The sequence below is a fragment of the Rhinoraja longicauda genome, unplaced genomic scaffold, assembly GCF_053455715.1.
Source record: "Rhinoraja longicauda isolate Sanriku21f unplaced genomic scaffold, sRhiLon1.1 Scf000845, whole genome shotgun sequence".
Lineage (NCBI taxonomy): Eukaryota > Metazoa > Chordata > Chondrichthyes > Rajiformes > Arhynchobatidae > Rhinoraja > Rhinoraja longicauda.
In genome coordinates this window covers 1-24,786 of record NW_027602061.1, presented here as the reverse complement: position 1 = coordinate 24,786, position 24,786 = coordinate 1, and the positions used below count along the sequence as shown (strand labels likewise).

The 24,786-nt window shown below is 50.5% G+C and overlaps 1 long non-coding RNA gene across 1 annotated transcript; it reads right to left on the bottom strand.

The window, feature by feature from the left end:
- Window positions 1–1,469: 1,469 nt before the first annotated feature.
- On the bottom strand, window positions 1,470–23,193 carry LOC144591304 (uncharacterized). Its single transcript, XR_013546773.1, has 5 exons — window positions 23,041–23,193; window positions 22,274–22,440; window positions 21,563–21,715; window positions 20,100–20,208; window positions 1,470–1,505 (listed from the first exon to the last, which is right to left on the bottom strand). It is a non-coding gene; the product is annotated as an uncharacterized LOC144591304 (long non-coding RNA).
- Window positions 23,194–24,786: the final 1,593 nt, after the last annotated feature.

The following is a 24,786-nucleotide window of genomic DNA, read 5'->3' as shown; positions in this document are numbered from 1 at the left end:
TGATCGTCCACAATCAGTAACCGTTGCCTGCCTTCTCCCCATACCCCTTGATTCCACTCGCCCCTAGAGCTCTATCGAACTCTCTCTTAAACCCATCCAGTGATTTGTCCTCCACTGCCCTCTGTGGCAGAGAATCCCACACATTCACAACTCTCTGGGTGGAAACGTTCCTTCTCACCTCAGTTTTAAACGGCCTCCCCTTTATTCTTAGACTGTGGCCCCTGGTTCTGGACTCCCCCAACATTGGGAACATGTTTCCTGCATCTAGCTTGTCCAGTCCTTGTATAATTTTACACGTCTCTATAAGATCCCCTCTCATCCTTCTAAACTCCAGTGAACACAAGCCCAGTCGACCCAATCTTTCCTCGTACGACAGTCCCGCCATCCCGGGGATTAACCTGGTGAACCTACACTGCACTGCCTCAATAGCAAGGACATCCTTCCTCAAATTAGGAGACCAAAACTGCACACAGTACTCCAGGTGTGGTCTCACCAGGGCCCTGTACAACTGCACACAGTACTCCAGGTGTGGTCTCACCAGGGCCCCTGTACAACTGCACACAGTACTCCAGGTGTGGTCTCACCAGGGCCCTGTACAACTGCACACAGTACTCCAGGTGCGGTCTCACTAGGGCCCTGTACAACTGCACACAGTACTCCAGGTGTGGTCTCACCAGGGCCCTGTACAACTGCACACAGTACTCCAGGTGTGGTCTCACCAGGGCCCTGTACAACTGCACACAGTACTCCAGGTGCGGTCTCACCAGGGGCCCTGTACAACTGCAGAAGGACCTCTTTGCTCCGAAACTCATGGAGAACAGGGGAAGATTGGGGGATAGAGAGAAGGGGGTTGAGAGTGGGGGGAGAGAGAAATGGGGGAGAGAAGGCGAGACGGGAGGTGAGAGAAAGGGGGGAAGAGATGGAGAGAGAGGAGGTGACAGAAAGGGGAGAGGGGAGGTGAGAGAAGGGGGGGGGAGAGGTGAGAGAAAAGGGACGATGGGGGAGAGAGAGGAGGAGAAAGGGGGGTAAACATTTATGGCACGTGCAGAAGAATTTTGGCAAATCACCAGGAGGGGAGGGGGAGCAGAGGGAGGGAAGGGAGGGAGGGGGCGGAGGGGAAGGGAGGGGGGGGGGAAGGGAGGGAGGGAGACCGTATGAAGGGGAGGGGGAGCAGAGGGGAGGGAAGGGAGGGGAGGGAGACCATATGAAGGGGGAGGGGAAGTGGGTCGGAGGGGAGGGGAGGGAGGGGGGAGAGCGGAGGGGGGGCGGAGGGAACTTACACTCAGTGAGGCCGAGCAGGATGAGGGAGGCCAGGCCGGTGAGGGTCATGGAGAGCAGCAAGATCCCGCGGCGGCCACACCGGTCCACGGTGGCCCAGAGGAAGAGGCACGACGCGCGGCCCCCGTGCCGACGGACAGCAGGTACACGAGGTAGAAGCCCGACCGTGTGCCCAGAACGTCGTGCGGAACGTTCCGTAGCAGTGGTGGATGCCGTGTGCGATGAACCTACAACACGTATGTAGACAGTCACGTTACACCCACCTACAATGGGAGAGTGCTATGTAAACAGTCACGTTACACCCACCTGCAATGGGAGAATGCTATGTGAACAGTCACGTTACCTACCGCCTACAATGGGAGAGTGCTATGTAAGGAGTCACGTTACCACCGCATACAATGGGAAAGTGCTATGTAAACAGTCACGTTACCCCACTTACAATGGGAGAGTGCTATGTAAACAGTCACGTTACCACCGCCTGCAATGGAGAGTGCTATGTAAACAGTCACGTTACCCCACTTACAATGGGAGAGTGCTATGTAAACAGTCACGTTACCACCGCCTGCAATGGGAGAGTGCTATGTAAACAGTCACGTTACCCCACTTACAATGGGAGAGTGCTATGTAAACAGTCACGTTACCACCGCCTGCAATGGGAGAGTGCTATGTAAAACAGTCACGTTACCCCACTTACAATGGGAGAGTGCTATGTAAACAGTCACGTTACCACCGCCTGCAATGGGATGAGTGCTATGTAAACAGTCACGTTACCCCACTTACAATGGGAGAGTGCTATGTAAACAGTCACGTTACCACCGCCTGCAATGGGAGAGTGCTATGTAAACAGTCACGTTACCCCACTTACAATGGGAGAGTGCTATGTAAACAGTCACGTTACCACCGCCTGCAATGGGAGAGTGCTATGTAAACAGTCACGTTACCACCGCCTGCAATGGGAGAGTGCTATGTAAACAGTCACGTTACCCCACTTACAATGGGAGAGTGCTATGTAAACAGTCACGTTACCCCACTTACAATGGGAGAGTGCTATGTAAACAGTCACGTTACCACCGCCTGCAATGGGAGAGTGCTATGTAAACAGTCACGTTACCCCACTTACAATGGGAGAGTGCTATGTAAACAGTCACGTTACCACCGCCTGCAATGGGAGAGTGCTATGTAAACAGTCACGTTACCACCGCCTGCAATGGGAGAGTGCTATGTAAACAGTCACGTTACCCCACTTACAATGGGAGAGTGCTATGTAAACAGTCACGTTACCCCACTTACAATGGGAGAGTGCTATGTAAACAGTCACGTTACCCCACTTACAATGGGAGAGTGCTATGTAAACAGTCACGTTACCACCGCCTGCAATGGGAGAGTGCTATGTAAACAGTCACGTTACCACCGCCTGCAATGGGAGAGTGCTATGTAAACAGTCACGTTACCACCGCCTGCAATGGGAGAGTGCTATGTAAACAGTCACGTTACCCCACTTACAATGGGAGAGTGCTATGTACATCTTGCCCTCCCCTTAGAATCTTTCTTCCTCTTTGGAATGAAACGATCCTGCGTCTTCCGGATTATGCCCAGAAACTCCTGCCATTGCTGTTCCGCCGTCATGCCTGCGAGGATCCTTTTCCAGTCGACCTTGGCCAGCTCCTCTCTCATGCCTCCACAGTCCCCTTTGTTCAACTGCAACGCTGACATTCCTGGTTTAACCTTCTCCCTCTCAAATTGCAGATTAAAACTAATCATGTTATGGTCACGACCTCCTTTACCTCGAGTTCTCTTTATCAAAACTGGCTCATTGGACAACACTAAATCCAGAATTGCCTTCTCTCTGGTAAGCTCCAGTACAGGCTGCACTAAGAATCCACCTTGGAGGAGTGCTATGTAAACGGTCACGTCACCTCCATCTATAATGGGAGAGTGCTATGTAAACGGTCACGTCACCTCCATCTATAATGGGAGAGTGCTATGTAAACAGTCACGTCACCTCCATCTATAATGGGAGAGTGCTATGTAAACAGTCACGTCACCTCCATCTATAATGGGAGAGTGCTATGTGAACAGTCACGTTAACCCGCCTTCAATGGGAAAGTGCTATGTAAACAGTTACGTTACCCCACTTACAATGGGAAAGTGCTATGTGAACAGTCACGTTATCCCACTTACAATGGGAAAGTGCTATGTAAACAGTCACATTACCTGCCGCCTACAATGGGAAAGTATTATGTGAACAGTTACGTTACCCCACTTACAATGGGAAAGTGCTATGTAAACAGTCACATTACCCGCCGCATACAATGGGGAAAGTGCTATGTAAACAGTCACGTCACCTCCATCTATAATGGGGAGTGCTATGTAAACAGTCACGTCACCTCCATCTAAAATGGGGAGTGCTATGTAAACAGTCACGTAACCTCCATCTATAATGGGAGAGTGCTATGTAAACAGTCACGTTACCCCAATCTATAATGGGAGAGTGCTATGTAAACAGTCACGTTACCTCCATCTATAATGGAAGAGTGCTATGTAAACAGTCATGTTACTCCCACTGACAGCAGGAGAGTAGACACAAAATGCTGGAGTAACTCAGCGGGACAGGGCGGCATCTCCGGAGAGAAGGAGTGGGTCAGTCTGAAGAAGGGTCTCGACCCGAAACGTCACCCGCTCTTTCTCTCCAGAGATGCTGCTGCCCGTCCCGCTAAGTTACTCCAACGTTTTGTGTCTACCTTCAAGTTTAAACCAGCATCTGCAGTTCCTTCCGACAATGCCAAGGTGCTATGTAAACGGTCACGTTACCCCATTTACAATGGGAAAGCGCTATGTAAACAGTCACGTTACCCATCACCTACAATGGAAGAGAAGACACAAAATGTTGGAGTAACTCAGAGGGACGGGCAGAGAATCGGCCTCCACTGCCCTCTGAGGCAGAGAAACCCACAGCTTCACAACTCTCTGGGTGAAAAGGTTTCTCTTCATCTCCGTTCTAAATGGCCTACCCCTTATTCTTAAACTGTGTGACCCCCTGGTTCTGGACTCCCCCAACATCGGGAACATGTTTCCAGCCTCTAACGTGTCCAAATCCCTTAATAATCTTACACGTTTCAATAAGATCCCCTCTCACCCTTCTAAATTCCAGTGAATACAAACCCAGTCGACCCATTCTCACCGATTCCTTTTCCCAAGAGATGCTGCCTGACCCGCTGAGTTACTCCAGCTTATTGTGTCCATCGACAGTGGGCGATTGCTATGTAAACAGTCACGCTAACCATCACCTACAATGGGGGAGTGCTATGTAAACAGTCACGAAGGTATTTATTCACAAAATGCTGGAGTAACTCAGCAGGTCAGGCAGCATCTCAGGAGAGAAGGAATGGGTGACGTTTCGGGTCGAGACCCTTCTTCAGACTGATGTCAGGGGGGGGGACAAAGCAAGGATATAGGTGGAGACAGGAAGATAGAGGGAGAACTGGGAAGGGGGAGGGGAAGGGAGGGACAGAGGAGCTATCTAAAGTTGGAGAAGTCAATGTTCGTACCGATGGGCTGCAAACTGCCCAGGCGAAATATGAGGTGCTGTTCCTCCAATTTCCGGAGGGCCTCACTATGGCACTGGAGGAGGCCCGTGACAGAAAGGTCAGACTGGGAGTGGGAGGGGGAGTTGAAGTGCTCAGCCACCGGGAGATCAGGTTGGTTAAGGCGGACTGAGCGAAGGTGTTGAGCGAAACGATCGCCGAGCCTGCGTTTGGTTTCGCCGATGTAAAGAAGTTGACATCTAGAGCAGCGGATGCACTAGATGAGGTTGGAGGAGGTGCAGGTGAACCTCTGTCTCACAGTCACGTTACAATGGGGTAGTACTTTGTAAACAGTCACGCTAACCATCGCCTACAATGGGGTAGTGCTATGTAAACAGTCACGTTACCCCACTTACAATGGGGGAGTGCTATGTAAACAGTCACGTTACCCCACTTACAATGGGGGAGTGCTATGTGAACAGTCACGCTAAGCATCACCTACAATGGGGGAGTGCTATGTAAACAAACGTTACCCCACTTGCGATGGGGGAGTGCTATGTAAACAGTCACGTTACCCCACTTGCAATGGGGGAGTGCTATGTAAACAGTCACGTTACCCCACTTGCAATGAGGGAGTGCTATGTAAACAGTCACGTTACCCCACTTGCAATGGGGGAGTGCTATGTAAACAGTCACATTACCCCACTTGCAATGGGGGAGTGCTATGTAAACAGTCACGTTACACCGCTTACAATGGGGGAGTGCTATGTAAACAGTCGCATTGCCCTACTTGCAATGGGGGAGTGCTATGTATACAGTCACGTTACCCCACTTGCAATGGGGAGTGCTATGTAAACAGTCACATTACCCCACGTACAATGGGGGAGTGCTATGTAAACAGTCATGTTACCCCACTTATAAAGGGGGAGTGCTATGTAAACAGTCACGCTAAGCATCACCTACAATGGGGGAGTGCTATGTAAACAGTCACGTTACCCCACTTGCAATCGGGGAGTGCTATGTAAACAGTCACGTTACCCCACTTGAAATGGGGGAGTGCTATGTAAACAGTCACGTTACCCCACTTGCGATGGGGGAGTGCTATGTAAACAGTCACGTTACCCCACTTGCAATGGGGGAGTGCTATGTAAACAGTCACGTTACCCCACTTGCAATGGGGGAGTGCTATGTAAACAGTCACGTTACCCCACTTACAATGGGGGAGTGCTATGTAAACAGTCACATTACCCCACGTACAATGGGGGAGTGCTATGTAAACAGTCACGTTACCCCACTTGAAATGGGGGAGTGCTATGTAAACAGTCACGCTACCCCACTTATAATGGGGGAGTGCTATGTAAACAGTCACGTTACCCCACTTACAATGGGGGAATGCTATGAAAACAGTCACGTTACCCCACTTACAATGGGGGAGTGCTATGTAAACAGCCACGTTACCCCACTTACAATGGGGGAGTGCGATGTAAACAGTCACGGTGCCCCACTTACAATGGGGGGGTGCTATGTAAACAGTCATGTTACCCCACTTACAATGGGGGAGTGCTATGTAAACAGTCACGTTACCCCACTTACAATGGGGGAGTGCTATGTAAACAGTCACGTTACCTCACTTACAATGAGGGAGTGCTATGTAAACAGTCATGTTACCCACTTATAATGGGGGAGTGCTATGTAAACAGTCACACTGAGCATCACTTACAATGAAGGGAGTGCTATGTAAACAGTCACGCTAAGCTTCACCTGCATTGGGGGAAGTGCTATGTAAACAGTCACGTTACCCCACTTACAATGGGGGAGTGCTAAGTAAACAGTCACGTTACCCCACTTATAATGGGGGAGTGCTATGTAAACAGTCACGTTACCCCACTTACAATGGGGGAGTGCTATGTAAACAGTCACGCTAAGCATCACCTGCATTGGGGGGAGTGCTATGTAAACAGTCACGTTACCCCACTTACAATGGGGGAATGCTATGAAAACAGTCACGTTACCCCACTTATAATGGGGGAGTGCTATGTAAGCAGTCACGCTAAGCATCACCTACAATGGGGGGAGTGCTATGTAAACAGTCACGCTAAGCATCACCTGCATTGGGGGAAGTGCTATGTAAACAGTCACGTTACCCCACTTACAATGGGGGAGTGCTATGTAAACAGTCACATCACCCCAATCTATAATGGGAGAGTGCTATGTAAACAGTCACGTTACCTCCATCTATAATGGAAGAGTGCTATGTAAACAGTCATGTTACTCCCACTGACAGCAGGAGAGTAGACACAAAATGCTGGAGTAACTCAGCGGGACAGGGCGGCATCTCCGGAGAGAAGTAATGGGTCAGTCTGAAGAAGGGTCTCGACCCGAAACGTCACCCGCTCTTTCTCTCCAGAGATGCTGCTGCCCGTCCCGCTAAGTTACTCCAACGTTTTGTGTCTACCTTCAAGTTTAAACCAGCATCTGCAGTTCCTTCCGACAATGCCAAGGTGCTATGTAAACGGTCACGTTACCCCATTTACAATGGGAAAGCGCTATGTAAACAGTCACGTTACCCATCACCTACAATGGAAGAGAAGACACAAAATGTTGGAGTAACTCAGAGGGACGGGCAGAGAATCGGCCTCCACTGCCCTCTGAGGCAGAGAAACCCACAGCTTCACAACTCTCTGGGTGAAAAGGTTTCTCCTCATCTCCGTTCTAAATGGCCTACCCCTTATTCTTAAACTGTGTGACCCCCTGGTTCTGGACTCCCCCAACATCGGGAACATGTTTCCAGCCTCTAACGTGTCCAAATCCCTTAATAATCTTACACGTTTCAATAAGATCCCCTCTCACCCTTCTAAATTCCAGTGAATACAAACCCAGTCGACCCATTCTCACCGATTCCTTTTCCCAAGAGATGCTGCCTGACCCGCTGAGTTACTCCAGCTTATTGTGTCCATCGACAGTGGGCGATTGCTATGTAAACAGTCACGCTAACCATCACCTACAATGGGGGAGTGCTATGTAAACAGTCACGAAGGTATTTATTCACAAAATGATGGAGTAACTCAGCAGGTCGGGCAGCATCTCAGGAGAGAAGGAATGGGTGACGTTTCGGGTCGAGACCCTTCTTCAGACTGATGTCAGGGGGGCGGGACAAAGCAAGGATATAGGTGGAGACAGGAAGATAGAGGGAGAACTGGGAAGGGGGAGGGGAAGGGAGGGACAGAGGAACTATCTAAAGTTGGAGAAGTCAATGTTCGTACCGATGGGCTGCAAACTGCCCAGGCGAAATATGAGGTGCTGTTCCTCCAATTTCCGGAGGGCCTCACTATGGCACTGGAGGAGGCCCATGACAGAAAGGTCAGACTGGGAGTGGGAGAGGGAGTTGAAGTGCTCAGCCACCGGGAGATCAGGTTGGTTAAGGCGGACTGAGCGAAGGTGTTGAGCGAAGCGATCGCCGAGCCTGCGTTTGGTTTCGCCGATGTAAAGAAGTTGACATCTAGAGCAGCAGATGCAATAGATGAGGTTGGAGGAGGTGCAGGTGAACCTCTGTCTCACAGTCACGTTACAATGGGGTAGTACTTTGTAAACAGTCACGCTAACCATCGCCTACAATGGGGTAGTGCTATGTAAACAGTCACGTTACCCCACTTACAATGGGGGAGTGCTATGTAAACAGTCACGTTACCCCACTTACAATGGGGGAGTGCTATGTGAACAGTCACGCTAAGCATCACCTACAATGGGGGAGTGCTATGTAAACAAACGTTACCCCACTTGCGATGGGGGAGTGCTATGTAAACAGTCACGTTACCCCACTTGCAATGGGGGAGTGCTATGTAAACAGTCACGTTATCCCACTTGCGATGGGGGAGTGCTATGTAAGCAGTCACGTTACCCCACTTGCGATGTGGGAGTGCTATGTAAACAGTCACGTTACCTCACTTGCAATGGGGGAGTGCTATGTAAACAGTCGCATTGCCCCACTTGCAATGGGGGAGTGCTATGTAAACAGTCACGTTACCCCACTTGCAATGGGGGAGTGCTATATAAACAGTCACGTTACCCCACTTGCAATGGGGGAGTGCTATGTAAACAGTCACATTACCCCACTTACAATGGGGGAGTGCTATGTAAACAGTCACGTTACACCACTTACAATGGGGGAGTGCTATGTAAACAGTCACGTTACCCCACTTATAAAGGGGGAGTGCTATGTAAACAGTCACGCTAAGCATCACCTACAATGGGGGAGTGCTATGTAAACAGTCACGTTACCCCACTTGCAATCGGGGAGTGCTATGTAAACAGTCACGTTATCCCACTTGAAATGGGGGAGTGCTATGTAAACAGTCACGTTACCCCACTTGCGATGGGGGAGTGCTATGTAAACAGTCACGTTACCCCACTTGCAATGGGGGAGTGCTATGTAAACAGTCACGTTACCCCACTTGCAATGGGGGAGTGCTATGTAAACAGTCACGTTACCCCACTTGCAATGGGGGAGTGCTATGTAAACAGTCACATTACCCCACGTACAATGGGGGAGTGCTATGTAAACAGTCATGTTACCCCACTTACAATGGGGAGTGCTGTGTAAACAGTCACGTTACCCCAATTACAATGGGGAGTGCTATGTAAACAGTCACGCTACCCCACTTATAATGGGGGAGTGCTATGTAAACAGTCACGTTACCCCACTTACAATGGGGGAATGCTATGAAAACAGTCACGTTACCCCACTTACAATGGGGGAGTGCTATGTAAATAGCCACGTTACCCCACTTACAATGGGGGAGTGCTATGTAAGCAGTCACGCTAAGCATCACCTACAATGGGGGGAGTGCTATGTAAACAGTCACGCTAAGCATTACCTGCATTGGGGGAAGTGCTATGTAAACAGTCACGTTACCCCACTTACAATGGGGGAGTGCTATGTAAACAGTCACGTCACCCCACTTACAATGGGGGAGTGCTATGTAAACAGTCACGTTACCCCACTTACAATGGGGGAGTGCTATGTAAACAGTCACGTTACCCCAATTACAATGGGGAGTGCTATGTAAACAGTCAAGTTACCCCACTTATAATGGGGGAGTGCTATGTAAACAGTCACGTTACCCCACTTACAATGGGGGAGAGCTCTGTAAACAGTCACATTACCCCACTTACAATGAGGGAATGCTATGAAAACAGTCACGCTACCCACTTACAATGGGGGAGTGCTATGTAAACAGTCACGTTACCCAAATTACAATGGGGAGCGCTATGCAAACAGTCACGTTACCCCACTTATAATGGGGGAGTGCTATGTAAACAGTCACGTTACCCCACTTACAATGGGGGAGAGCTATGTAAACAGTCACGTTACCCCACTTACAATGGGGGAGTGCTATGTAAACAGTCACTTTACCCACTTACAATGGGGGAGTGCTATGTAAACAGTCACGCTAAGCATCACCTACAATGGGGGGAGTGCTATGTAAACAGTCACGCTAAGCATCAACTCCTTTGGGGGGAGTGCTATGTAAACAGTCACGTTACCCCACTTACAATGGGGGAGTGCTATGTAAACAGTCACGTTACCCCACTTACAATGGGGGAATGCTATGTAGACAGTCACGTTACCCCACTTACATTGGGGGAGTGCTATGTAAGCAGTCACGCTAAGCAGTCACGCTAGGCATCACCTACAATGGGGGGCGTGCTATGTGAACAGTCACGTTACCCCACTTAAAATGGGAAAGTGCTATGTAAACAGTCACATTACCCGCGGCATACAATGGGGAAAGTGCTATGTAAACAGTCACGTTAACCCACCTACAATGGGAAAGTGCTATGTAAACAGTCACGTCAACTCCATCTATAATGAGAGAGTGCTATGTAAACAGTCACGTCACCTCCATCTGTAATGGGAGAGTGCTATGTAAACAGTCACGTCACCTCCATCTATAATGGGGAGTGCTATGTAAACAGTCACGTTACCTCCATCTATAATGGGGAGTGCTATGTAAACAGTCACGTTACCTCCATCTATAATGGGGAGTGCTATGTAAACAATCACGTCACCTCCATCTAAAATGGGGAGTGCTATGTAAACAGTCACGTTACCTCCATCTATAATGGGAGAGTGCTATGTAAACAGTCACGTTACCCCAATCTATAATGGGAGAGTGCTATGTAAACAGTCACGTTACCTCCATCTATAATGGAAGAGTGCTATGTAAACAGTCATGTTACTCCCACTGACAGCAGGAGAATAGACACAAAATGCTGGAGTAACTCAGCGGGACAGGGCGGCATCTCCGGAGAGAAGGAATGGGTCAGTCTGAAGAAGGGTCTCGACCCGAAACGTCACCCGCTCTTTCTCTCCAGAGATGCTGCTGCCCGTCCCGCTAAGTTACTCCAACGTTTTGTGTCTACCTTCAAGTTTAAACCAGCATCTGCAGTTCCTTCCGACAATGCCAAGGTGCTATGTAAACGGTCACGTTACCCCATTTACAATGGGAAAGCGCTATGTAAACAGTCACGTTACCCATCACCTACAATGGAAGAGAAGACACAAAATGTTGGAGTAACTCAGAGGGACGGGCAGAGAATCGGCCTCCACTGCCCTCTGAGGCAGAGAAACCCACAGCTTCACAACTCTCTGGGTGAAAAGGTTTCTCCTCATCTCCGTTCTAAATGGCCTACCCCTTATTCTTAAACTGTGTGACCCCCTGGTTCTGGACTCCCCCAACATCGGGAACATGTTTCCAGCCTCTAACGTGTCCAAATCCCTTAATAATCTTACACGTTTCAATAAGATCCCCTCTCACCCTTCTAAATTCCAGTGAATACAAACCCAGTCGACCCATTCTCACCGATTCCTTTTCCCAAGAGATGCTGCCTGACCCGCTGAGTTACTCCAGCTTATTGTGTCCATCGACAGTGGGCGATTGCTATGTAAACAGTCACGCTAACCATCACCTACAATGGGGGAGTGCTATGTAAACAGTCACGAAGGTATTTATTCACAAAATGATGGAGTAACTCAGCAGGTCGGGCAGCATCTCAGGAGAGAAGGAATGGGTGACGTTTCGGGTCGAGACCCTTCTTCAGACTGATGTCAGGGGGGCGGGACAAAGCAAGGATGTAGGTGGAGACAGGAAGATAGAGGGAGAACTGGGAAGGGGGAGGGGAAGAGAGGGACAGAGGAGCTATCTAAAGTTGGAGAAGTCAATGTTCGTACCGATGGGCTGCAAACTGCCCAGGCGAAATATGAGGTGCTGTTCCTCCAATTTCCGGAGGGCCTCACTATGGCACTGGAGGAGGCCCGTGACAGAAAGGTCAGACTGGGAGTGGGAGGGGGAGTTGAAGTGCTCAGCCACCGGGAGATCAGGTTGGTTAAGGCGGACTGAGCGAAGGTGTTGAGCGAAACGATCGCCGAGCCTGCGTTTGGTTTCGCCGATGTAAAGAAGTTGACATCTAGAGCAGCGGATGCACTAGATGAGGTTGGAGGAGGTGCAGGTGAACCTCTGTCTCACAGTCAAGTTACAATGGGGTAGTACTTTGTAAACAGTCACGCTAACCATCGCCTACAATGGGGTAGTGCTATGTAAACAGTCACGTTACCCCACTTACAATGGGGGAGTGCTATGTAAACAGTCACGTTACCCCACTTACAATGGGGGAGTGCTATGTAAACAGTCACGCTAAGCATCACCTAAAATGGGGGAGTGCTATGTAAACAGTCACGTTACCCCACTTACAATGGGGGAGTGCTATGTGAACAGTCACGCTAAGCATCACCTACAATGGGGGAGTGCTATGTAAACAAACGTTACCCCACTTGCGATGGGGGAGTGCTATGTAAACAGTCACGTTACCCCACTTGCAATGGGGGAGTGCTATGTAAACAGTCACGTTACCCCACTTGCAATGAGGGAGTGCTATGTAAACAGTCACGTTACCCCACTTGCAATGGGGGAGTGCTATGTATACAGTCACGTTACCCCACTTGCAATGGGGAGTGCTATATAAACAGTCACGTTACCCCACTTACAATGGGGGAGTGCTATGTAAACAGTCACATTACCCCACGTACAATGGGGGAGTGCTATGTAAACAGTCACGCTAAGCATCACCTACAATGGGGGAGTGCTATGTAAACAGTCACGTTACCCCACTTGCAATCGGGGAGTGCTATGTAAACAGTCACGTTACCCCACTTATAAAGGGGGAGTGCTATGTAAACAGTCACGCTAAGCATCACCTACAATGGGGGAGTGCTATGTAAACAGTCACGTTACCCCACTTGCAATCGGGGAGTGCTATGTAAACAGTCACGTTACCCCACTTGAAATGGGGGAGTGCTATGTAAACAGTCACGTTACCCCACTTGCGATGGGGGAGTGCTATGTAAACAGTCACGTTACCCCACTTGCAATGGGGGAGTGCTATGTAAACAGTCACGTTACCCCACTTGCAATGGGGGAGTGCTATGTAAACAGTCACGTTACCCCACTTACAATGGGGGAGTGCTATGTAAACAGTCACGTTACCCCACTTACAATGGGGGAGTGCTATGTAAACAGTCACGCTAAGCATCACCTAAAATGGGGGAGTGCTATGTAAACAGTCACGTTACCCCACTTACAATGGGGGAGTGCTATGTGAACAGTCACGCTAAGCATCACCTACAATGGGGGAGTGCTATGTAAACAAACGTTACCCCACTTGCGATGGGGGAGTGCTATGTAAACAGTCACGTTACCCCACTTGCAATGGGGGAGTGCTATGTAAACAGTCACGTTACCCCACTTGCAATGAGGGAGTGCTATGTAAACAGTCACGTTACCCCACTTGCAATGGGGGAGTGCTATGTATACAGTCACGTTACCCCACTTGCAATGGGGAGTGCTATATAAACAGTCACGTTACCCCACTTACAATGGGGGAGTGCTATGTAAACAGTCACATTACCCCACGTACAATGGGGGAGTGCTATGTAAACAGTCACGCTAAGCATCACCTACAATGGGGGAGTGCTATGTAAACAGTCACGTTACCCCACTTGCAATCGGGGAGTGCTATGTAAACAGTCACGTTACCCCACTTATAAAGGGGGAGTGCTATGTAAACAGTCACGCTAAGCATCACCTACAATGGGGGAGTGCTATGTAAACAGTCACGTTACCCCACTTGCAATCGGGGAGTGCTATGTAAACAGTCACGTTACCCCACTTGAAATGGGGGAGTGCTATGTAAACAGTCACGTTACCCCACTTGCGATGGGGGAGTGCTATGTAAACAGTCACGTTACCCCACTTGCAATGGGGGAGTGCTATGTAAACAGTCACGTTACCCCACTTGCAATGGGGGAGTGCTATGTAAACAGTCACGTTACCCCACTTACAATGGGGGAGTGCTATGTAAACAGTCACATTACCCCACGTACAATGGGGGAGTGCTATGTAAACAGTCATGTTACCCCACTTACAATGGGGAGTGCTGTGTAAACAGTCACGTTACCCCAATTACAATGGGGAGTGCTATGTAAACAGTCACGCTACCCCACTTATAATGGGGGAGTGCTATGTAAACAGTCACGTTACCCCACTTACAATGGGGGAATGCTATGAAAACAGTCACGTTACCCCACTTACAATGGGGGAGTGCTATGTAAACAGCCACGTTACCCCACTTACAATGGGGGAGTGCTATGTAAGCAGTCACGCTAAGCATCACCTACAATGGGGGGAGTGCTATGTAAACAGTCACGCTACCCCACTTACAATGGGGGAGTGCGATGTAAACAGTCACGGTGCCCCACTTACAATGGGGGGGTGCTATGTAAACAGTCACGTTACCCCACTTACAATGGGGGAGTGCTATGTAAACAGTCACGTTACCCCACTTACAATGGGGGAGTGCTATGTAAACAGTCACGTTACCTCACTTACAATGAGGGAGTGCTATGTAAACAGTCATGTTACCCACTTATAATGGGGGAGTGCTATGTAAACAGTCACACTGAGCATCACTTACAATGAAGGGAATGCTATGTAAACAGTCACGCTAAGCATCACCTGCATGGGGGGGAGTGCTATGTAAACAGTCACGTTACCCCACTTACAATGGGGGAATGCTATGTAAACAGTCACGTTACCCCACTTACAATGGGGGAGTGCTATGTAAACAGTCACGTTACCCCAATTACAATGGGGAGTGTTATGTAAACAGTCACGTTACCCCACTTATAATGGGGGAGTGCTATGTAAACAGTCACACTACCCCACTTATAATGGGGGAGTGCGATGTAAACAGTCACGTTACCCCACTTATAATGGGGGAGTGCTATGTAAACAGTCACGTTACCCCACTTACAATGGGGGAGAGCTCTGTAAACAGTCACGTTACCCCACTTACAATGAGGGAATGCTATGAAAACAGTCACGCTACCCCACTTACAATGGGGGAGTGCAATGTAAACAGTCACGTTACCCAAATTACAATGGGGAGCGCTATGCAAACAGTCACGTTACCCCACTTATAATGGGGGAGTGCTATGTAAACAGTCACGTTACCCCACTTACAATGGGGGAGAGCTATGTAAACAGTCACGTTACCCCACTTACAATGGTGGAGTGCTATGTAAACAGTCACTTTACCCACTTACAATGGGGGAGTGCTATGTAAACAGTCACGCTAAGCATCACCTACAATGGGGGGAGTGCTATGTAAACAGTCACGCTAAGCATCAACTCCTTTGGGGGGAGTGCTATGTAAACAGTCACGCTAAGCATCACCTACAATGGGGGGAGTGCTATGTAAACAGTCACGCTAAGCATCAACTCCTTTGGGGGGAGTGCTATGTAAACAGTCACGTTACCCCACTTACAATGGGGGAGTGCTATGTAAACAGTCACGTTACCCCACTTACAATGGGGGAATGCTATGTAGACAGTCACGTTACCCCACTTACAATGGGGGAGTGCTATGTAAACAGTCACATTACCCCACTTACAATGGGGGAGTGCTATGTAAACAGCCACATTACCCCACTTATAATGGGGGAGTGCTATGTAAACAGTCACGCTAAGCATCACCTGCATTGGGGAAGTGCTATGTAAACAGTCACGTTACCCCACTTACAATGGGGGAGTGCTATGTAAACAGCCACATTACCCCACTTATAATGGGGGAGTGCTATGTAAGCAGTCACGCTAAGCATCACCTATAACGGGGGGAGTGCTATGTAAACAGTCACACTACCCCACTTACAATGGGGGAGTGCTATGTAAACAGTCATGTTACCCCACTTACAATGGGGGAGTGCTATGTAAACAGCCACGTTACCCCAATTACAATGGGGAGCGCTATGCAAACAGTCACGTTACCCCACTTACAATGGGGGAGTGCTATGTAAACAGTCACGCTAAGTATAATTTACAATGGGGGGAGTGCTATGTAAACAGTCACGCTAAGCATCACCTGCATTGGGGGGAGTGCTATGTAAACAGTCACGTTACCCCACTTACAATGGGGGAGTGCTATGTAAACAGTCACGTCACCCCACTTACAATGGGGGAATGCTATGTAAACAGTCACGCTAAGCATCACCTGCATTGGGGGGAGTGCTATGTAAACAGTCACGTTACCCCACTTACAATGGGGGAGTGCTGTGTAAACAGTCACGTTACCCCACTTACAATGGGGGAATGCTATGTAAACAGTTACGTTACCCCACTTACAATGGGGGAGTGTTATGTAAACAGTCAAGTTACCCCACTTACAATGGGGGAGTGCTATGTAAACAGTCACGTTATCCCACTTACAATGGGGGAGTGCTATGTAAACAGTCACGTTATCCCACTTACAATGGGGGAGTGCTATGTAAACAGTCACATTACCCCACTTACAATGGGGGAGTGCTCTGTAAACAGTCACGCTATCCCACTTCCAATGGGGGAGTGCTATGTAAACAGTCACGTTGCCTCACTTACAATGGGGGAGTGCTATGTAAACAGTCACGCTAAGCATCACTTACAATGGGGGGAGTGCAATGTAAACAGTCACGCTAAGCATCACCTACAATGGGGGGAGTGCTATGTAAACAGTCACATTACCCCACTTACAATGGGGGAGTGCTATGTAAACAGTCACGTTACCCCACTGACAATGGGGGAGTGCTATGTAAACAGTCACGCTAAGCATCACTTACAATGGAGGGAGTGCTATGTAAACAGTCATGCTAAGCATCACCTGCATTGGGGGGAGTGCTATGTAAACAGTCACGTTGCCCCACTTACAATGGGGGAGTGCTGTGTAAACAGTCACGTTACCCCACTTACAATGGGGGAATGCTATGTAAACAGTTACGTTACCCCACTTACAATGGGGGAGTGTTATGTAAACAGTCAAGTTACCCCACTTACAATGGGGGAGTGCTATGTAAACAGTCACGTTATCCCACTTACAATGGGGGAGTGCTATGTAAACAGTCACGTTATCCCACTTACAATGGGGGAGTGCTATGTAAACAGTCACATTACCCCACTTACAATGGGGGAGTGCTATGTAAACAGTCACATTACCCCACTTACAATGGGGGAATGCTATGTAAACAGTCACGTTACCCCACTTACAATGGGGGAGTGCTATGTAAACAGTCACGTTACCCCACTTATAATGGGGGAGTGCTATGTAAACAGTCACGTTACCACACTTACAATGGGGAGTGTTATGTAAACAGTCACGTTACCCCACTTGCAATGGGGGAGTGCTATGTAAACAGTCACGCTACCCCACTTACAATGGGGGAGTGCTATGTAAACAGTCACGTTACCCCACTTACAATGGGTGAGTGCTAGGTAAACAGTCACGCTAAGCATCACTTACAATGGGGGGAGTGCTATGTAAACAGTCACGTTACCCCACTTACAATGGGGGAGTGCTATGTAAACAGTCACGTTACCCCACTTACAATAGGGAGTGTTATGTAAACAGTCACGTTACCCCACTTACAATGGGGGAGTGCTATGTAAACAGTCACGCTATCCCACTTACAATGGGGGAGTGCTATGTAAACAGTCACGCTAAGCATCACTTACAATGGAGGGAGTGCTATGTAAACAGTCACGTTACCCCACTTACAATGGGGGAGTGCTATGTAAACAGTCACGTTACCCCACTTACAATGGGGGAGTGCTATGTAAACAGTCACGCTAAGCATCACTTACAATGGAGGGAGTGCTATGTAAACAGTCATGCTAAGCATCACCTGCATTGGGGGGAGTGCTATGTAAACAGTCACGTTGCCCCACTTACAATGGGGGAGTGCTATGTAACCAGTCACGTTACCCCACTTACAATGGGGGAATGCTATGTAAACAGTTACGTTACCCCACTTACAATGAGGGAGTGCTATGTAAACAGTCAAGTTACCCCACTTACAATGGGGGAGTGCTATGTAAACAGTCACGTTATCCCACTTACAATGGGGGAGTGCTATGTAAACAGTCACGTTACCCCACTTACAATGGGGGAGTGCTATGTAAACAGTCACATTACCCCACTTACAATGGGGGAGTGCTATGTAAACAGTCACATTACCCCACTTACAATGGGGGAATGCTATGTAAACAGTCACGTTACCCCACTTACAATGGGGGAGTGCTATGTAAACAGTCACGTTACCCCACTTATAATGGGGGAGTGCTGTGTAAACAGTCACGTTACCACACTTACAATGGGGAGTGTTATGTAAACAGTCACGTTACCCCACTTGCAATGGGGGAGTGCTATGTAAACAGTCACGCTACCCCACTTACAATGGGGGAGTGCTATGTAAACAGTCACGTTACCCCACTTACAATGGGTGAGTGCTATGTAAACAGTCACGCTAAGCATCACTTACAATGGGGGGAGTGCTATGTAAACAGTCACGTTACCCCACTTACAATGGGGGAGTGCTATGTAAACAGTCACGTTACCCCACTTACATTAGGGAGTGTTATGTAAACAGTCACGTTACCCCACTTACAATGGGGGAGTGCTCTGTAAACAGTCACGCTATCCCACTTACAATGGGGGAGTGCTATGTAAACAGTCACGCTAAGCATCACTTACAATGGAGGGAGTGCTATGTAAACAGTCATGCTAAGCATCACCTGCATTGTGGGGAGTGCTATGTAAACAGTCACGTTGCCCCACTTACAATGGGGGAATGCTATGTAAACAGTTATGTTACCCCACTTACAATGGGGGAGTGCTATGTAAACAGTCAAGTTACCCCACTTACAATGGGGGAGTGCTATGTAAACAGTCACGTTATCCCACTTACAATGGGGGAGTGCTATGTAAACAGTCACGTTATCCCACTTACAATGGGGGAGTGCTATGTAAACAGTCACATTACCCCACTTACAATGGGGGAGTGCTATGTAAACAGTCACATTACCCCACTTACAATGGGGGAATGCTATGTAAACAGTCACGTTACCCCACTTACAATGGGGGAGTGTTATGTAAACAGTCACGTTACCCCACTTATAATGGGGGAGTGCTATGTAAACAGTCACGTTACCCCACTTACAATTGGGGAGTGCTATGTAAACAGTCACGCTAAGCATCACTTACAATGGGGGGAGTGCTATGTAAACAGTCACGCTAAGCATCACCTGCATTGGGGGGAGTGCTATGTAAACAGTCACGTTACCCCACTTACAATGGGGGAGTGCTATGTAAACAGTCACGTTACCCCACTTACAATGGGGGAGTGCTATGTAAACAGTCACGCTAAGCATCACCTACAATGGGGGGAGTGCTATGTAAACAGTCACGTTACCCCACTTACAATGCGGGAATGCTATGTAAACAGTCACGTTACCCCACTTACAATGGGGGAGTGCTATGTAAACAGTCACGTTACCCCACTTACAATGGGGGAGTGCTATGTAAACAGTCACGTAATCCCACTTACAATGGGGGAGTGCTATGTAAACAGCCACGTTACCCCACTTACAATGGGGGAGTGCTATGTAAACAGGCACATTACCCCACTTACAATGGGGGAGTGCTATGTAAACAGTGACGTTACCCCACTTACAATGGGGGAGTGCTATGGATACAGTCACGCTAAGCATCACCTACAATGGGGGGAGTGCTATGTAAACAGTCACGTTACCCCACTTACAATGGGGGAGTGCTATGTAAACAGTCACGTTACCCCACTTACAATGGGGGAGTGCTATGTAAACAGTCACGTTACCCCACTTACAATGGGGGGAAGGAGGGGTATTTGGGGCGACTCACGCGGTGAAGCCGAGGATCAGGATATTCTTCCAGATGTTGCGGCATTTCAGGAGTTTGCAGATGGCCCGCTGATCACCGTCGTGAGTCCCGGGGTAATAGCAATCCAGTTCTGTCAGATCGGGGAGGGAGTGAGGGAGGGAGGAATGGAGGAAGGGAGGGAGGGAGGGAGGGAGGGAGGGAGGGAGGGAGGGAGGGAGGGAGGGAGGGAGGGAGGGAGGGAGGGAGGGAGGGAGGGAGGGAGGGAGGGAGGGAGGGAGGGAGGGAGGGAGGGAGGGGGGGAGGGAGGGGGGAAGGATCCGCAGTGTTTAGGTCAATAGACAATAGGTGCAGGAGGAGGCCATTCAGCCCTTCGAGCCAGCACCGCCATTCAATGCGATCATGGCTGATCACTCTTAATCAGTACCCCATTCCTGCCTTCTCCCCATACCCCCTCACTCCGCTATCCTTAAGAGCTCTATCTAGCTCTCTATTGAATGCATTCAGAGAACTGGCCTCCACTGCCTTCTGAGGCAGAGAATTCCACACCTTCACCACTCTCTGACTGAAAAAGTTCTTCCTCATATCCGTTCTAAATGGCCGACCCCTTATTCTTAAACTGTGGCCCCCTGGTTCTGGACTCCCCCAACATTGGGAACATGTTTCCTGCCTCTAACGTGTCCAACCCCTTAATAATCTTATATGTTTCGATAAGATCCCCCCTCATCCTTCTAAATTCCAGTGTATACAAGCCTAGCAGCTCCAGCCTTTCAACATATGACAGTCCCCGCCATTCCGGGGATTAACCTAGTGAACCTACGCTGCACGCCCTCCATAGCAAGAATATCCTTCCTCAAATTTGGAGACCAAAACTGCACACAGTACTCCAGGTGCGGTCTCACTAGGGCCCGGTACAACTGTAGAAGGACCTCTTTGCTCCTATACTCAACTCCTCTTGTTATGAAGGCCAACATTCCATTGGCTTTCTTCACTGCCTGCTGTACCTGCATGCTTCCTTTCATTGACTGATGCACTAGGACACCCAGATCTCGTTGAACTCCTCCCTCCTCCTAACTTGACACCATTCAGATAATAATCTGCCTTTCTATTCTTACTTCCAGAGTGAATAACCTCACACTTATCTACATTAAACTGCATCTGCCATGTATCCGCCCACTCACACAACCTGTCCAAGTCACCCCTGCACCCTTATTGCATCTTCCTCACAATTCACACTACCCCCCAACTTAGTATCATCTGCAAATTTGCTAATGGTACTTTTAATCCCTTCGTCTAAGTCATTAATGTATATCGTAAATAGCTGGGGTCAAACATTCCCCGTCCCCGTGTCCCTGATCGGGAACAACGCACACGGTCGTGTTAGTGCCTACTCTCTCTCTCTCTCCCCCCCCTCTCTCTCTCTCTCTCCCCCCTCTCTCTCTCTCTCCCCCTCTCTCCCCCCCTGTCACGTTCACGTCTGCCCTCACCAGTGATGGCCTCTTCCTCCTCTAGCGGTTCCCGGTCGTGGTCCCGGTCTCTCCGGCCGTTCTCCAGGATCGCCCCCAGCACTGTCTTGGCCTCAGTGACCCGTCCGACCCGCCAGGAGCCAACGGGGCGACTCGGGCAGCAGCCGCGGGCAGCTGGGGGGGAGAGAGGGTCAGGGGTCGCCGCCCCGGGGGGTCAGGGGTCGCCGCCTGGGGGTCAGGGCCCGGCGCCTGGGGTCAGCACCAAGGGTTAGGGGTCGCCGCTGGGGGTCAGGGGTTGCCACCTGGGGGCCAGGGGTCGGCGCCCGGGGGATCAGGGGTCGCCAACTGGGGGTCAGGGGGTGCCACCTGGGGGTCAGAGTTCGGCGCCCGTGCGGTCAGGGGTCGCCCACCCCGGGGGAGGTCAGGGGATCGTTGTCGGGGGTCAGCAGATCACAGGGGTTCAGAGGTCAACGCTGTGTTTTGCAGATCATTGCCGGGGGGTCACTACCAGGGGGTCAGGGGTCGTCGCCGGGTAGGGAGGGGTTAGAAGGTCATCAGCAGGGTTGGAGGGTCAGAGGTCAGCGGCAGGAATGTAGGGTCAGGGATCGGCCGAGGGGTGAAGTGTGAAGGGTCAGCGGTGGGGGTGAGGGGTCGCGGTGGGGGTGATGGGTGAGGGGGTCGGCGGTGGGGGTGAGGGGGTCGCGGTGGGGGCGGGGGTGAGGGGTCACTCACCAGTACAGCAGGAAGAGGCCGAGGGGGGCGGTGATGACCCCCTGCAGGAGCCGCCATTGCCGGCAGACGACGGCCAGGCCGAGCACCGCCAGCTGCCCCCCCGCACCCACACACCCCCGCTACCACCGCCATCGGCAACCGCTGGCACGGCCCGCACAGCTCCAGCCCTGCGGCACACGGCACGTCAGCACTGCACCCCCACCCTGAACCCCCACCCTGACCCCTGAACCGGTCCCTGAACCCTGACCCCTGAACCCCGGGCACTGACCCTTGAACCCGTCCCCTGACCCTTGAACCCGACCCCTGAACCGATCCTTGAACCCCGGCCCCTGAACCATGACCCCCTGAACCCCGGGCACGGACCCCTGAACCCCGACCCCTGAACCAGGCCCCTGAACCGATCCCTGAACCCTGGCCCTTGAACCCTGAACCCCGACCCTGAATCCGATCCCTTAACCCCGGCCCCTGACCCTTGAACCCCGATTCCTGAACCCCCGATCCCTGAACCTTGAACCCCCGATCCCTGAACCTTGAACCCTGAACCTGATCCCTGAACCCCGGGCCCTGAACCCCGACCCCGGAACCTTGAACCCCGATCCCTGAACCATTGACCCCTGGTCCCTGAACCTTGAACCCTGACCCCCAACCCCTGAACCTTGAAACCCTCCCTCACTCCCTCCCACCAATGACCCCTTCCTCCATACCTCCCTCCCTACACCCCTCTCTCCACCCCTTCCCTCCCTCCTCCGTCCCTCGCATGTACTCACTGATGAGGTAGAGGGAGAGCAGCAGGCCGGCGATGGCAGCGCCGTCACCAAACCGCGCCAACGTGAAGACGGTGACGTTTGGAGCAACGGAGACCGCGATCCCAAACAGGATGGAGAGAACGAGAGAGAGGAGGCAGGTGGCTCTGCGGCCCATCCTGAGAGAGGGATAGGAGAGAGGAGAGAGAGAGGAGGGGGAGGGAGGGAGAGAGGGAGGGGGAGAGGGAGGGGAAGAGAGGGAGGGGTAGGGAGGGAGAGAGGGAGGGGGGAGAGGGAGGGAGGGAGAGAGGGAGGGAGGGAGAAACGTCACCTATCCATGTTCTCGAGAGTTGCTGTGGTTCCCAATGTTGGGGGAGTCCAGAACCAGGGGCCACAGTTTAAGAATAAGGGGTCGGCCATTTAGAACGGAGATGCAGGAAAAACCTTTTCAGTCAGAGAGTTGTGAATCTGTGGAATTCTCTGCCTCAGAGGGCAGTGGAGGCCAATTCTCTGAATGCATTCAAGAGAGAGCTAGATAGAGCTCTTAAGGATAGCGGAGTCAGGGGGTATGGGGAGAAGGCAGGAACGGGGTACTGATTGAGAATGATCAGCCGTGATCACATTGAATGGCGGTGCGTACAGGGTCGAAGGGCTGAATGGCCTCCTCCTGCACCTGTTGTCTATTGTCTACAAGGCTACCCGGCCTGGTGCAAGCCGACAGAATGTCTACTGTGGCACAAGTCACAGAGAATTCTAATGGCGTTGACGGGAGGAAGGTTTTGGGCACGACGCTTTGGCTCGTCGGTGTACGCGAACGTCAGTAAGGCAGCGGCGGCAAGGTTCGGCACGGTAGGCCACTCTGGAAAGTTAGATCACATGGGATCCAAGGAGAGAGAGACTGCTGAATGGATGGAGAATTGGCTCGGTGGAAGGAGGAAGAGGGCGACGGTGGAAGGTGGCTTCTCGGACTAGGCCCTGTGGCCTGTGGCCTGCCTCAGGGCTCGGTGCTGGGGCCCGTTACTGCTTCTGGTTTGTATCATGTTCGTAGGGTCTCAATGGTGTCAGGTTAGGTACGGGGGGAGGTGCAGCGAGACCTGGGTGTCCTTGTACACCAGTCACTGAAAGTTGGCGTGCAGGAACAGCAGGCAGTGAAGAACGCTAATGGCATGTTGGCAGACAACAGACAATAGGTGCAGGAGGAGGCCCTTCAGCCCTTCGAGCCAACACCGCCATTCAATGGCTGATCATTCTCAATCAGTACCCCGTTCCTGCCTTCTCCCCATAACCCCTGACTCCACTATCATTAAGAGCTCTATCTAGCTCTCTCTTGAATGCACTTAGAGAATTTGCCTCCACTGCCCTCTGAGGCAGAGAATTCCACAGATTCACCACTCTCTGACTGAAAAAGTTTTTCCTCATCTCCGTTCTAAATGGCCGACCCCTTATTCTTAAACTGTGACCCCTGGTTCTGGACTCCCCCAACATTGGGAACATGTTTCCTGCCTCTAACGTGTTTAATCCCTTAATAATCTTATATGTTTCAGATTTCATGTTGGCCTTCATAATGAGAGGATTTCAGTATAGGAGTAAAGAGGTCCTTCTGCTGTTGTACAGGGCCCTGGTGAGACCACACCTGGAGTACTGTGTGCAGTTGTACAGGGCCCTGGTGAGACCACACCTGGAGTACTGTGTGCAGTTGTACAGGGCCCTGGTGAGACCACACCTGGAGTACTGTGTGCAGTTGTACAGGGCCCTGGTGAGACCACACCT